We start from the raw sequence: 15,804 nt of genomic DNA on the forward strand, positions 1-15,804 counted from the left end.
TCTGGACTGGAAAGGATTCAAACAGTATAATGGAAGAGCTAAAATTCCATTTCTTAACATCAGAAAATCAGGAGTCTGCACAACTTTTTTACATTACTGAAGAAAATGTACTCAAAGATCTCCTCTCCTATTTTCTTATCTAGGTTTCTAGTGCAATGATAAAGGAGAACATGGCAAAAATGAACTTGGAATTGGAAGATAAAATACCACTTGAGTGAATTACACATGTGGTAAATTACCCACTTCTAAAGTAATTCAGACATTAATGCCATCTAGATCTAATACAGCATGGAGATTCCCAGGGTAAACATCCCAGCTGTAGTTGAGTGAAATTATTATGATCTGCAACACTCTCAATGGTCTCCATCTGAACCGGATTCCTTTCAAATCAATAGTGAACACACTGTTATCCCTAGTGCATGAATGGATTTTGGGAGCCAATTCCCCATAAGGGGATATTCTCTCAGCCTGGGTACATGGGGGAGGGCCTAGGTCCTGCCCCAAATGATGTGACAGGCCTCACCCATTTTGGGGAGCAGAAGAGGGATGGGATAGGGGGTCCATGGGAGGATGGGAGGGAGAGGGAACTGAGATTGATATGTAAAATAAGATTGTTTCTACTTTAAATAAAAGAAATAGTGAACACATTGTTTTTCTAATTACATTTCCTGCTCCATAATGAAGTAAGGGCAGGATTCAGATCTGTGAATTAAGTAGTGAGAAACTTGCAAAGAATTGAGTTACATTCATTTCTCATCTTTCCTTTGCACTAAATTTAAATAACTGTGTGGCTCTGTCTATTTTCACTTTGTGTTGGTAACCATTAAAAAAAGTAACATACAGGTTTATATATATGGATATAAGTAAAATATAGAGTCCCTGTGGTGGGTGTATATCCTCCTTCTTCTAATCATCTCAAAGACCATGCAAAACTTCTCTTCTAGAGCAGATGATAAATAATACAAAAAATACGGTGAGTATTTGTATTTCAAGAAACTGGAATGGAAAGAATAGGTTGTTATTTTTGTTTTTTTATTTGTTCTCACATGAGGGGGAAAGACTTTAGGTCAGGGCAATCTTACCAATATCTTCATTTCTTGCTTTTTCCTTTTCCTCATTAAGATGATGCTTGATAAGTACCATGTTGTTTTCTGGTTTCCCTTGGCATATCAGTTGGGGGCAGGGCTTTTACTTATGGTCACTATCATCAAGCTGTGACACAGCATCTAATTGAACTATTTTCCACCTTTTGGTGTTCCACATGGAAAACTACTCAGTATCCCTTCTTTATAAAGCTTCACTGCTCAACACCATTAAAATGAAAATAATAGTCTCACAGTGTTTGTCCTGAGAGTTAAGGGAAGTCTTGGAATTAGATTGCCAAAATCAAATGACCATTCACTATTTTTAAATAAATTTTTATTTATTTAGTAATTTTACCTGTATGTATGTTCCTGAGTGTATTACATGTCTACAGGTGCCCATGGAGGAAATCAGATATCCTAGAGCTGGAGTTACAGATGGCTGGGAGCCACCATGTGGAGCTGGGAACTGAACCCAGATTTTAGGCAAGAATTGTGAATGCTTTCAACCAATAAAAATTTTTCCAGGTGCCCAGTTCCACAATTTAATGACGTTTTTGTGACTTGGTAGGATATTTAAATGTTTCCTTTTCATTTTATGACAAAGAGGTTCATTTATTCCCATTGTACAGCTTATGCAGATTAGGTGAAATAAGAGCTACGAACCTCTGAATCTACAACTTGTGGTAGCAAGTGATTGAACAGGGCTTGGCTTATTCTATATTTTAGCCTAAAATGTTATCAATACTCTATGAATCTTTAAGCAAAGAAAGTATGTTGTATTTGGTTGGTGTTTACTCTTTTGTATCTGTTTCTCTTTGGGGGCCCTGCCATCCAGCTCCAAAATAAATCATCAGGAAGCTTATTGTTTGTAATGAAAGGCTAGTCTGAGTTTGGCTTGTTTTAGTCAGCTTTTCTTATTTTAAATTATTCCATCTATATTTTACCTCTGTGCTTTTATCTTTCCCTATCTCTGTATACCTTTTTTAACTTATTTCTCCATGACATGCTGTATAGCTGGGGAGCTGGCTCCCGAGGTCTTCCTCTCCTCCTCTTTCTCCAAATTTCCTTTTCTCCTTTTTCTGTTTATTTGCTCTACCTGCCAGTCCTGCATATCATTTCTCCTGTCTTGCTATTGGCCGTTGAGCTCTTTAATTAGACCAATCTGGTGTTTGAGACAGGTAAAATAACAGAACCTCACAAAGTTAAACAAATTCAACAAAAAAATGGAATATGTATTTGCATGATTAAACAATTCTATAGCAAAAACAAATGTAACAGATCTTGAAATAATATCATACAACAGTATATTATTTCTTGCCCTGAGTTAGCATCCTCCAGCATTTTCTCAGATATAGGAACATGAATGAAATGTCATTATTCTACAATTTGCTACCATTATTTCTGTGAATACTATTGAGCTTTAAGGGACATTTCTTTGGGATCCGTTGAAATGGTATTAAACAAAAAGTTAAATCTTTAGGTTTTTGCATTATATAATATAGCCTTTAAATAATGCACAGATTTTTTAATTTAAATTAGAAGCAATCTTATTTTATATATTAATCCCAGTTTCCTCTCCCTCCCATCTCCCTTCTGCTGCCCAGGGAGGGTGACGCCTTCCATGGAGAATCATCATTTGAGAGAGAACCTACGCTCTTCCCCATGTATACAGGCTGATAGTGTATTCCTCTATGGAAAATGGGCTCCCAATGTCCATTTGTACATTAGGGATAAGTGCTGATCTACTACCATACGCCCTATAGGCCCAGGCCTCCTAACTGACACCCACATTCAGGGGACCTGATTCAATCCTATGCTGGTTTCCCAGCTGCCACTCTGACCCTTGTTCAGGTCATCTGTTTCTGTGTGTTTCTCCAGCCTGGTCTTTTCACCTTTGCTCATCACTCCTCCTTCTCTACAACTGGATTCCAAGAGTTTGACTCAGTGCTTAGCTGTCAGTGTCTGCTTCTGTTTCCATCAGCTACTGGTTGAAGGTTCTAGGATGGCATATAAGGCAGTTGCATATAGGGGTAGGGTATTCAGGGTAGCCTCTCCACTATTGCTTAGATTCTTAGTTGGGGTCATCTTTGTAGCTCTCTGGACATTTCCCTAGTGTTAAGATCATTATTTCCAACCCAGTTCCACAGCCACCCTGGAACCCCCAAATAAACACACAGAAGCTATATTAATTATAATACTGGTGGCTGTAGGCTTGGCTTTCTTATTGGCTATCTCTGACTTAAGTATTAACCCATAACTACTAGACCATGTATTTCCTCATGGTCTTGATGGTTCAGCATCTCCACAGAGAAGAGATTGATTTCCTGTTTATTCCTTCTTATATCCTGATTCTGCCCAGCTATGTCACTTCCTGTCTGTCAATACAGACATCCAGACCGCTATGGTTAGCTAGTGGCAGTTTCTTCCCAGCCACAGTTCACTTCCTGGGATCACATGATGAGTCCTCTCTGCTTACACTTCCCAGAATCCTCCTTCTCTCCTGTTCCTACCTGTCATCCAGCCTGGCCCACCAATGTTTTATTCATCAACAAATATATACATAGAAAATTATTCCCCCGTTACCCTAGTGCCAAATTTCTCTTTAAACCTATAATGGCTCCCTCTATTTAGGTATCACTTTTCTTGCTCTCCTCTACTCTTCCCCTGACTCAATCTTCTTGCTCCCTCATGGTCCTTCTCCCCTCTCATCTTCTTGCCTTCTCTATTACCTAACTTCCTCCCCCCTGCTCCTAATTTGCTCTGGAGATCTTCTCCCTTTCCCCTTCAACAGGGAACCCTGTCTGTCTCTCTTAGGGTCCTCCTTGTTTCCTAGCTTCTCTGGAGGTATTGATCATCTTTTAATGCATGGATTTTTAGTGCACATTCCCTTCATCAGGTCCTTCATCTTGATAAGATGTTCTATCTAGATAGAAAGACCCCATTACTGAAAATGACACACATTTTGATTGTAGAATACACAGAAATTTTATTTGATCTGACCATGAATTTTCTTCTCTGTGGCATAGAATTCATGGTGCTGAGAGATGCTATGCAAGCTGCTGGACTTTGTATACTCAATACAAACCGGTTAGGCAAGATGTGTCCACTGGCACAGTTGTACAAGAGAGTTTATGGGGTAAACAACCTCTCTCATCGTTAGATACAGGAGAGAAATTCATGCCTGCGAATGTACAACATATCAAAACTCAAGGTTGAATAGGTCACACATCCAAGCAGAGAGCTAGTGTTTAGATTGTTAAACTGTCTATGGATTTGTATTGCTCTGAACCTTTGTCAAAGAAGCATGCTATAGATTTGGGTGATGGTCAACACAGAAACTCCTAGCTATTCAAAGTGCAGAGTAGGAAGACTGTCTGCTTGCCTGTTGATGGAGTATTGTCTATATCAGTATCCTCACAGAAGGTTTAGGAAACATTGCAGAAGAAGGGTGGGAAAAATGTAGGAGCCAGAGGATGTGGAGGAATGTAGTAAAATGCAATCTTCCAGACTGGATGGGGTTGCTGTAAGCATGAATTTAGAACATCCCTAAAGACATACACATGGTCAAGACAATTAACTATCCACTACAGATAGAGTACTATCTCAGGAGGCTCACTTGTAATTGAAGATCTGTTGGCATTTGGTGACTGTGGGGGAAGAGAGAATCACTTTTCTTTGGGAGTTGGCCATTAGACTAGCAGTCACATTAGATGATTCCACACACATGCAAATATGAGCATAACTAATTAGATCCAGTGATTTATTTAAAGAAAACGACATGAAATTGGGAGGAAGGTATGTGGAGGACCCTAGTTGCAATTAGAGGGAGGGACTGGGTAATTGGACGGCAGCAAAATGGAGGACTAAATATAGAAAATAAAAAGATGTAAGACAATGAATCTTTAAAAGTCACACTAATAATGAAGTTGCTCCAGAGCCTTATGAGCTTCCTGGTTTGAATAAATGGTCCTGATGAGGGAATATCCTGGGTGACCAGTGATCCGCTGAAGTCTGAATTGCTCTTTAGTGATGGATACACAGTTACTCAGGGCTGTGTAGTTTTACAGACCACAGTGTAAGCCAAGTTCCATGGAAAACATAGACTCCTCAAGAGTCCTGAGCCCAGGAATTGGCAGAGGCTTGTGCTGTTGTGCAACCTGGAACCTTTGCCATGCATGTGTCAGAGCTGAACACTTCCTACCCTTGACAGGAAGAAACTTTCCCAATAGTAAGCAGCACTCTGAGTTGCAATGTCACATGAAAAACTTTAAATAGAACACCGTCATTTTTCAGTTGTTGCCTTCTTTGGAAACTGGAGTGAGAGACAGTATGTATTAATCTAAGTTTTGGATATAGAATAGAACAGACCTATATGGAATAATATTATTAAATAAGAATGCTTATTTACAGATGTAAAAGCAGAATAGATTTTACCATCATGGTTTTTAAACTATTCAACGTTTCTATAGAAAATTGCTCTAAATATATCTGTGCATGATTTTGAAAACTTATAGTTCTACACTAAAGGTAATAGAATGAGTCTTTTAACATTTTAAATAAACTGAAATATGGTATAGCCTAATTTTAGAAATAATAACTTTTGACTTTTATAAGCAATTTTATTTAGACTCATAAAATGCTTCTATATAATAATCAAAGAAAATAGGCTATTAATTTGAGCATCAGGGAGCTTGAAATAATTTGGATTTTTTAAAATTCCTGTTGTTCATTTATATTCTTTTTTTAGACAGGATTTTTTATTTAAAAATATCTTCTCTTTTTACATACCAATCCCATTTCCCACTTCCTCTGATCCTCTTTCTCTCCCTGCCTTCCCCCCACCCTATCCACTCCTCAGAGAGGGTGGGGCTTCCCATTGACTCCCATGAGGAGTCATTAAAGTCTGGCACCTTTCTTTGAGGCAGGACCAATACTATGCTGTTAGTATTCAGGCATCTGTACTGGCCTGCCCTTGGGGTTCTGACAGGGTGCACCCTCTGCTGCAACCACTAAGAGCCACCTGTGCATATTTACTACTTTCCCTTTTAAAGGTGCCTTGCCTACCTCCCATCCTCCCCCCTCTCTCTCCTCTCTCCCACTACTCCAGTACCTGAAGGCTGTTCTTCCCTCTAGCCTTCTCCCTTTTTATGATCCCTTTCCCGAATTAAAAAAAAACAAACAAACAAAAAAAACGAAAAACCTCCACTTGAACTCTGTCACATGGCATTTTTCTCTCATGCTGATACTTTTTTAAAATTTGTTTTTGTTTTTAATTAAAACAATCCCTCCAAAGTGAATGGATTCCAAAAAGTTAGTTCAAGCATTAGGGATAACTCCTGATCCCACTTCCAGTGGCCCCACAGACTGCTCAAGTCACACAACTGTTACCCACAGTCAGAGAACCCAGTTCAGTCCCACAAAGGTCCCCAGGTGTCAGTCCAGTGTCAGTGAGCTCAGGTATGCTGGCTCTGTGGGTATCCCAAAATAGTTTTGACTCCTTTGCTCATATTATTGTTCCTCTCTCTCTTTGACAGGACTTTGGATTTGGGAATGACTGACTGGAGGGAGGAAAGGGAAGGAGAAAAGTGTAGTGATGTTCGTAATCTAACAAATAAAGCTTGTCTGAAGCTAGCCACAGCCACAGTGGCAGAGCAGTAGTTGTTCACAACTTTAATCCCAGCAGCCATACTAGTTAGCCACAGAGGCTAGGCAGTGGTGGCACACACCTTTAATCCCAGCACTCAGGAGACAGAGGCAGATGGATCTCTGTGAGTTCAAGTGCACCCTGGGCTACAAGAGAATGAATCAGTCAAAAAGAGAAAAAGCTCTCACACCTTCGATCCCAGCTTGGGATGATACGCCTTTAGTCAGCCCTGGAGAGGTGGAGACAGGAGTGAAATGACTGGGCAGACAGAGAGAAATGTAAGGCAGGAGGAGACAGGAGCTTGGTGCAGTTGGGAAGAGTCCGAGGTTCAGTGGATCGCCCCTTCAGTCTCAGCCTGAGCATTGGTAGAGGCTAGAACTATTTGCTTCTCTCATCTTCAGGCAAGCTTTATTAGATTGTAAACAGAACATCACGAAAGAAAAGTGATTTCATTGCATTTTAATTAAAAATGTATAAAGATCCAGTTTCCAAATATTCTGACAATTTAAAGGAACAGAGTTAAGTAGTTGTTTCATCTCTCAAGGCGAAGTGTTTAAGTGTGGTAAGTTCAGCGCCTTAGCATCATATGTGAGCAGTTCACTGTGTCAGCACAAGCATATGCATCATGCCTGGGCTTAATGTCCACATAAGAAGTTAGCAGGGATCATACACACAAAAAGGAGCAAGTCTACAGAAAGTGGAGATGACACCATAGAAGAGGCAAAAGAGAACAAGAAAATGTGACATTCAAAATGGGAGCGTCACAGCGATCCATCCCCCTTTCCTTGTTTTACTTAGTCATAGACATATATAATCCCTTGCAGCCTGTGGGGAAAAATCAAACTCTTTACCAATATGTCATCAATTAACGTGATCTTCTCTATTTAACTTACCATATATCTGTAATTTAATGTATAGTTGGCAATCACATCTCCTCTGCAAAACCTTGAATTGACTTCAGAAGTTCCTTGAAATTCCTCCACATATTCAAAAATAATCTTTCCTAGTTTTATGTGAAGAGTTGTATTCAGACAGTTTTCCTCAGTATGATGAGTTTTCTCTGTAGTTATACAATATTTAAGCAGCAGTGAGAAAGACACAAGTTTTTTTCAGTTCATTGGTAAGATGTTCTGTTGGACGATGGAAGTACAGACATCTAATGCACTGTTTTCCCAATCTGCAGAAAACTTCCATCATCAAAAAATGCCTCCCAATAAAACAAAATAAAAAAAAACAAGCAAGCAAACAAACAAACAAATGACTCCCCCCACAGGTTCTGGGAGATGACTCTGTGAGCAAAGTGCCACACAAGCATAAAAACGTAAGATTAAGTCCCCAGGGATGACTGTGATAGAATATATCCACAATCCTAGCACTGAGCTAGCACATACAGGAGGCTCACATGGGGCTTGCTGCCTAGCTAGCCTCCATTACCAGATGATGAGCGACAGGTTCAGTGGGAGATCCTATCTCAAAGGAAAGCTGAGGAACTTGCATGGTTACACATATCAGCACAAACACAAAAGTGTACATGTCCGACGTGTACGTGTACACACACACACCATATGGAAAGGAAAGCAGGAAGGAAGCACAGTACAACCTTGGTTGTAAAAGAAAGGCAAGTTAAGGACGCAGCCTCTACAAATAGAAATTAGTAGAAACCCATCTATCATTTCTCGTATCAATTTTGTTCATGAGCACTTTACTTTCATTGAATCATCATAATCTCATTAATATCATAACCAATCTGAATATTTTCATGCAAATAAACTGAGTAAAGTGCTATGCAGAGAGCAGCAATCTTTGGGGATGCTAGCATGTCAGCACAGAGTATAGGTAGAAAGACATATAGACATTTAGGCATCTAGGTTGACAGCCCTGGGACTTTATGTGCCTTGTTTAAGCTTGAAGATTGACTTGGAAATATATCTAAGACCTTCAAAATGATTAGTTTTTCAAAGGTTAGGGTTAATTTGGTTTCGTTAACAAATCCCTGTGTAGCATTAATTACATCCACTGTTTTTTAAAGATATTTAGTTCTTTGGAGTTTCCCTTGTGAAAGTCTATGGAACTGCAGAGAAAGGGCAGAACCTGAAATATTTCTTACTCCTTGGGTCTTACAAAGCCTGGCTAGAGAAAACTGTCTACACAACTTCCTTTTATTTCTGGCAAGAGTTATTTTTCTCTAATTATCCCCAGCTGTAGTGGATTCAGTAGTTTTTTTTTAACTTTACTTGCCTGAAACTGTAACATTTTTATGCCTTTTATATGAAGTATTGGATCTCAAGAAGGGAAAGCCTTTGGAAAGATAGATAAGAATTTGATCATCTAAAAAGAGAAAAAAGAGAAATGAAATATTCTTTATAAGCCATTGTATTGTTATTTGGTACAATACAAATAAAACACCCAGTACCATATTTGGAAGTCTTGGGCATCAGTTGATCTAAAAAAATGTTTTCCCTTTTGTTAATTTTTTCGAAGGAAGTCAATTACAGAATTGTAATTTTAAGTTCACATACAGAATTGTAAGTTTCCATATGGGTTTTTCATACTCTTCCTTATTTTGGTTGACTATCCTCCCTCCTGCTCCCTTGTTTTCCCTGCTTTCAACCCCTCTCCCAGGTTCATTTTTGTTTGTTTGGTTTTTTTTGTTTTGTTTTTCAATTCAGGGTTTCTCTGTGTAGCTCTGGTTGTCCAAAACTTGCTCTGTAGATCAGGTTAGCCCTGATCTCAGAGATACACCTGCCTCTGCCTCCTAAGGGCTGGGGTTAAAGGCATGTGTCACCCCCATGTCTGGCATTTTAGTTTTGTTTTTAAAGGAGGAAATATTAAGTCCTCAAATTCCATACCTGCAGGCTTAATAACTACCAGAAAGAAAACAAAGATTCCTCAAAACCAATATCCGATTAATAGTAAACTTTTGAAGAATAAGAATAGATACCAAGACAAGAAGAAAAGCAGCTCCAAAAAGAATCAACTCAAACTTTTATTCCCAGCTAAACTATTATAAGTTCCAGGTGAGTGCGAAGGAAGGAGGGAGAGAGGGAATGAGGGAGGTAGGGAGGGAGGAAGGAGGGGGGAAAATGGAGGGGGAAGGAAGGAAAGAAAGGAGGGAAGGCAGGAAGGAAGGGCAGAAAAAAGAACTGCAATTTTAAATACACCACTGTCTACAACTTAGCGTTGAAAGCCACTCAGAAAAGTTCATGTTTTTGTAAACAATAGTCCTCAACTCGAGTACATAAGTCTTTTAGGTCATTTATTAATACTAATTATATTGTACTGATAATTAAAAAAACATGCACAAGAAAAATAGCTTAAACCGAAGAATCTGCTGTGTAATCAAGACTTACCTATGTAGTTGTGGAAACAGCACATTCACCCAGTCTCTGGGCATGATTTCCATGTTCAGGTTGTATTGGTCTTCTTGACATTATCTTTTCCTTACTTTTATGAAGATTAAACTCAAGTAAAAACAAATGAGAAAAAGAAAAAACTAACCGCAACCACCTTGATGTATAATTGGTACATTTCCTAGTAATTTTAAAAGCTTGAAAAGGATAGTTTGGAGAAATATTTAAGCACTGTATTTCCATAAGCCACAATAGGACTCTTTCTAAATGGCAATGACACTTTTAGATTTTAATCAGAAAAACTTACTAATTTGAAAACCATGCAATGCAGACAGCCTTGCCTTTTCTAAGATGCTCAACATGCAGGACAATAATAGAATTTGGTTGTGTTTTTTGGGTGTTCTTTAACTAAAGACGCATATTTGTACATGGTTACATATGTCCACTACACAGGTAAAATGCTTTACACTGATCTTAACCCCTCATTACTTCAGCATATGTTCTAAAAATCTGCATTCAAATGTTAAGGGTAAGAATGAATGTCTGCATAGTGTAACTTACACTATGAATAACACTTCAGTCTTGTGAAAGTATACCTTCATAAGTTGCTAGATCTCTCACAGCAGGCTAAAGGAACTAAGAAAGTTCTTTGGTTTATGACACTGTCACAGAGTTGTTCAAGTGCTTAGTAGCCTTACTTTGCATACTTAAGTGTATGATCTTTACAATCTGTAGTAATGAAAGTAATTAACCATATTTTATGGATTGCTTATGACCTAGGTGGAATGATAATGAAAGATCATATGACCTATTCTCATCACCCATGGTTCCATAATGTTTGTGAACTCACAATAAACCTGAGCCTCAGTGGAAACACCAAAGGATTGTTTCCTTCGATTTAGGACGCCAAAAGGAAGTGATATTATTTGTTAGATCTAAGAATTTGATTTTTTCTGCATAGTATCATTGTTGGTCAATAATTCATTCATTCATCTTTGCCCCCCTGCCCCACATGTCAACATGATCCTTATCTATCCTCATTTATAAAACTCAAGTCTAAATAGATCAAAGACCTCAACATAAATCCAGTTTCACTGAGCATTATGGAATAAAAAGTGGGAAGTAGCTCTGAACACACAGGCACAGGAGACCACTTCTAAATAAAACACCAGTAGCATAGACACTTTGAGCAACAATAAATAAATGGGCCCTCCTAAAACTGAGAAGCTTCTGTAAGCTAAATCTCATCATGGAAGCTGCAGTGTGACACAGTGAGTCACAGTAAACTCCTTTATCCACACATTTTTACATGCAGGTGTTTATCGCAAAGACTCACTGGTATGGTTGGAGGCCCCTGATCTCTACTACACCATCAATACTGGATCCTCAATGGGACTCTTCCTGGAGATTCTGTTGCTGCCCTGTGTCATGGAGATCCTGCAGCCCCGGGTTCACAGGACTAATACCCCATCTCCACTTCCATCAGATCACAGATGGGGTGGATGTTGGGGTGGGCTAACACATAACCCTGGGTCTGGGCAAGGTTGGTCAGCTAGCTGGCTTTCCCCTGTCTTGGCCATTAAGGTAGGCTTTCCAATATTGCCCTGGTAAGTTTACATCTTGCAGCCAATGCGAAGGGACAGGGCCAGTTCTCTGACTAGCACATCCTCAAGGTCAGTCAGCTCACCCACACCTCCACCAGCAGGGACAGCTCTACAGCTCTGCTTGGAAGCACTTTTTTCTTTCTTTCTTCCTTTCTTCCTTTCTTTCTTCGTTCCTTCCTTCGTTCCTTCCTTCCTTCCTTTCTTCCATTCTTTCCTCCCTCCCTCTCTTCCTTCCTTGCTTCTTTCCTTCCTTTTTTTGAATTTTTTTATTATTTTAATTTTAAATAGCTTGTTTTACATATCAATCCCAGTTCCCTCCCCTCCTCCTGCACCCTCCCACCATCTCCCCCAGCCTCCGACCCTATTGCCATTTCCTTCCACATAGGGTATATCTAGAGTCTGTCATTTCACCCAGAGAACGGTCCAGGCACTACCCTAAGAGTCCAGGCTGAGAGAGCATCTCTCTTTGTGTTATGGACACACGATGTCTGTTTGTATTCCAGGGATAAACACTGATCCACTGCTCAGGGCCCCATAGGTTGCCCAGGCCTCCTCACTGACTCTCACATTCGGGGGCTTCTGGATCAGTCCCATGCTGGCTTCCTAGCTTTCGGTCTGGGGTCCAAGATCTCTCCCCTGTTCGGATCAGCTGTTTCTGCTGGTATTGCCAGCCCATTCTTTGCCAATTTGCTCATTGCTCCTCTCTCTCTGTCACTGGATTCCTTGGGTTCAGTTCAGTGTTTAGCTGTGGGTGTTTGCCTCTGCTTCCATCAGTCACTGGAGTAAGGCTCCCTGATGGTTATAAACACCAAGTTCATTATCAGGAATGGGAATTCGAGGTGGTATCTCCACTTTTGCTTAGCTTGCCAATTGGTCAAATACATAAAAGAAAACATACTGGAGGAAAACCCTATTGATGGAAGAATTCTGATATTTCTGAGTAATAAAATTCCTGAGTCATGTATGAGGCTAAATCTGAAAGATCAAAGAAATAGTGCAACCAAACACGAGTTCTTACCTCTACAAATACTCACACTGAATGCCTTCTCTTTTAAACCTCAGACTTATTCCTGAATTTCTGTCTCTTTGTTCCATACATTACCTCTTCACTCAGTCACATTCATTCCTTCCTTTCTTTTTTATTTTTAGAGAAAGGGTGTCTCTGTAGCATTAGAGCCTTCCTGGAATTTGCTCTGTATACCAAGCTGATTTCAAACTCATAGAGATCTCCCTGTCTCTGCCTCCTGATTGTCAGGATTAAAAGCATGCACCACGGCCACCCAGCTAGAGACATTATCTTAATTGAGGTTCCATCCTCAATTCACACAAACTTAAAGAATGACTATGTCTTCCCAAATAGCTGTCTACTGCCAACTATTCCTCAGTAAGGAGTGACACCTGGAAATCACCTATCCCATTAATCTAGAATTTGGATTGGCTTGATCTTATACCCATAATCACTTATACCATAATCACTTATACTTATACCCATAATCACTTCTGTGAGTTTGTATGTGAAAGAGCCATGCCATGTCTACAGCAAAGCATTTACTGCTCCCCTCCCCAATATTCAACTCCTACATTTAGCCTAAATCCCCCTATTCTGAGATTTCTCTTGACCTCTGTGGGCAATGGTGACAGATGTAGATTTCCCATGCAAAGCTCAGTATTCACAAGGACTTATCCTTCGCACTTTGACCAGTTTTGATCATTAACCACCACCCACTATTAAAAAAAATAGAGCTTCTCTAACTATCATTAAGAGTAGAAATATTTTCTGGACATAATTATAAATATTTAAAAGGTGCTTTGACAACATAGATCATTTAGAAAAACAATAGTATGGGCAATGTCCTCATTAACCATGAGTTTTTGGCTATCCTCACAGTATAGTACTAGGTAGGAATTCCTGCCTGTAGGACAGGCCTCAAATCCAATAAGAATGTGGTAACTTACAGCAATAGCAGTCATGTCATGTCACTATTGCACCAGCCTGTACATCTTGTCTCACAGATGAGTATTATAGCATGTGGTCCAGTTAGTGGCTAAGACCACTGATGTTTCTTCTTCTGCATGACATCTTGTACAATGAAAGCAACCCAGCAGAGAATTTACTGATCAATTCAAGATTATATTCTCTATCTCCTGCAACCAAAGTGTGTTGTGTCTTCAATAGCAGGATCTTACTATCTATCATGAGTAAACCTGAGCAAAGAAGGAATGCTGCAAGTTTGATGCTAGCTTGGACTACAGTACTGGAGGGAGATCAGTCAACACTGCATAATAAGGTATTGTCTCAAAGGGAAAAACATTTAAATAAAATAATGACATGCTGTCAATCATTATTTTGTACAGTGAATATCATGTAATTTAAATTAAGATTGTTGAAATATTTTAATACTGTAACTGAAATTACAATTAACATCACATAGCACTGCTTCTGTTTTTTTTTTCTATGAAGTCTCTTTTTGCAATCATGAGAGTATAGAGCCTGGTGCTTCTTACATACTATGAAAGCCCTCTAACACAAAGATATAGCACAAGCCTGCCTCTTTAATCTAGTCAATGGAAATTCTAGCTTAAATTTTCTCAATATTTTTATACCTTATCTTGGATGTGAAACATTACTCAGTATTTTTTTAGTTATTATATATGACAGTCACAGATATAATTTAATTTTTATTTATTTATTTTTACATTCTTTTTGCATTCTTTTTTATTTTTAAATTTAAATTAGAAACAAGTTTGCGTCACATGTCAATCCCAGGTGCCTTTTCCTTTCCCTCCCCTCCTCCCACACCCTCACACCAACCCCCCCAATACACCCTCCTTTCCCAAGGGAGGGTGAGGCCCTCCATGGAGGGTGTCCATAGTCTGTCATTTCATCTAGAGCAGTGCCCAGACCAAGAATCCAGGGTGAGAGTGCATCTCTCATTGTGGGATGCACCCAAAGTTCATTTGTATGCCACGTATAAATACTGATCTACTAGCCAAGGCCCCATAGATTGCCTAGGCCTCTTCACTGACACCCACATTCAGGGGGTCTTGATCAGTCCTATGCTGGATTCCCAGCTGTCAGTCTGGGATTCAGGAGCTCCCCCTTATTCAGGTCAGCTGTTTCTGGGGGTTAAACCAGCCCAGTCTTAACCCCTTTGCTCATCAGTCCTCCCTCTTCTGAGTGAGGCAACCCAGTCACAAAAAGACAAACATGGTATGTACTCTCTCATATATGGATTTTAGACATAGATCAGGGGAGTGCCAGCCTACAATCCCAGGGCCAGAAAGTCTGGGAAACAGAACTTTCAGCCAATGTTTGATGGAAGCAGAGACAGACTCCCACAGCTAAACACTGAGCTGAAATCACTCAATCTTCTTACAACATACATCCATACACATTCTTTCTTATGCATGTCTTAAATACATCTATGTGTACAGAGGACTGAATTTTATACCAAGATAAAACTGTGTGCTGGAAGTAGGCACTAGGCTCAGACATGCCTGGGCAGGCCACTTGTTTCAGATGGTTGCCTTGGCCTCCACTTACCCCCTTCTCCAAATATATCTCAAGGCTGGGTAATCCTCTCTTCATGAAATCCATGGAAGATTACTGCAAAGCTGTACAGCTAAACAAGAATTCTAGTTAATTAGCTTTGAGTTCGCTCTACTCATTGTATGATGCTTCAGAGGCTTTGCTGCTTTAATTTAAAATCCCTTACAAAGGCAACTGGGACCATGCCATTTTTTTAATATCCTCGAACATTTTGATCCTTTAAACTCTGTCCAACAGATTTATACAGCACATGACTCTGGTTAATAGCCTTGCTGATGGTTGATGGCATTACTTTCAGCACCAATCACATCAAAATAAATTAGTTGCTCTGTACATTTAAAACATGTTAAAGTTAACAAATGTGGAGATTTTCATCTCTCTATACCTTTTCTCTTATATTATGATTTATTTTTATTATGACCATGTGATTTTTTCCATGCACTTAATAGTTCATTATTTTTAAAGTGTAGTTTTCAAGATCCATTTTACTTCACTGATATAGGATCAAGTTTAACTTTGTCTAACATTTACTCCTCAGAATTTTCTCCTGTCTCATATCCCACTATGCACA

This window comes from Mesocricetus auratus, unplaced genomic scaffold (assembly GCF_017639785.1).
Source record: "Mesocricetus auratus isolate SY011 unplaced genomic scaffold, BCM_Maur_2.0 Super-Scaffold_100008, whole genome shotgun sequence".
NCBI lineage: Eukaryota > Metazoa > Chordata > Mammalia > Rodentia > Cricetidae > Mesocricetus > Mesocricetus auratus.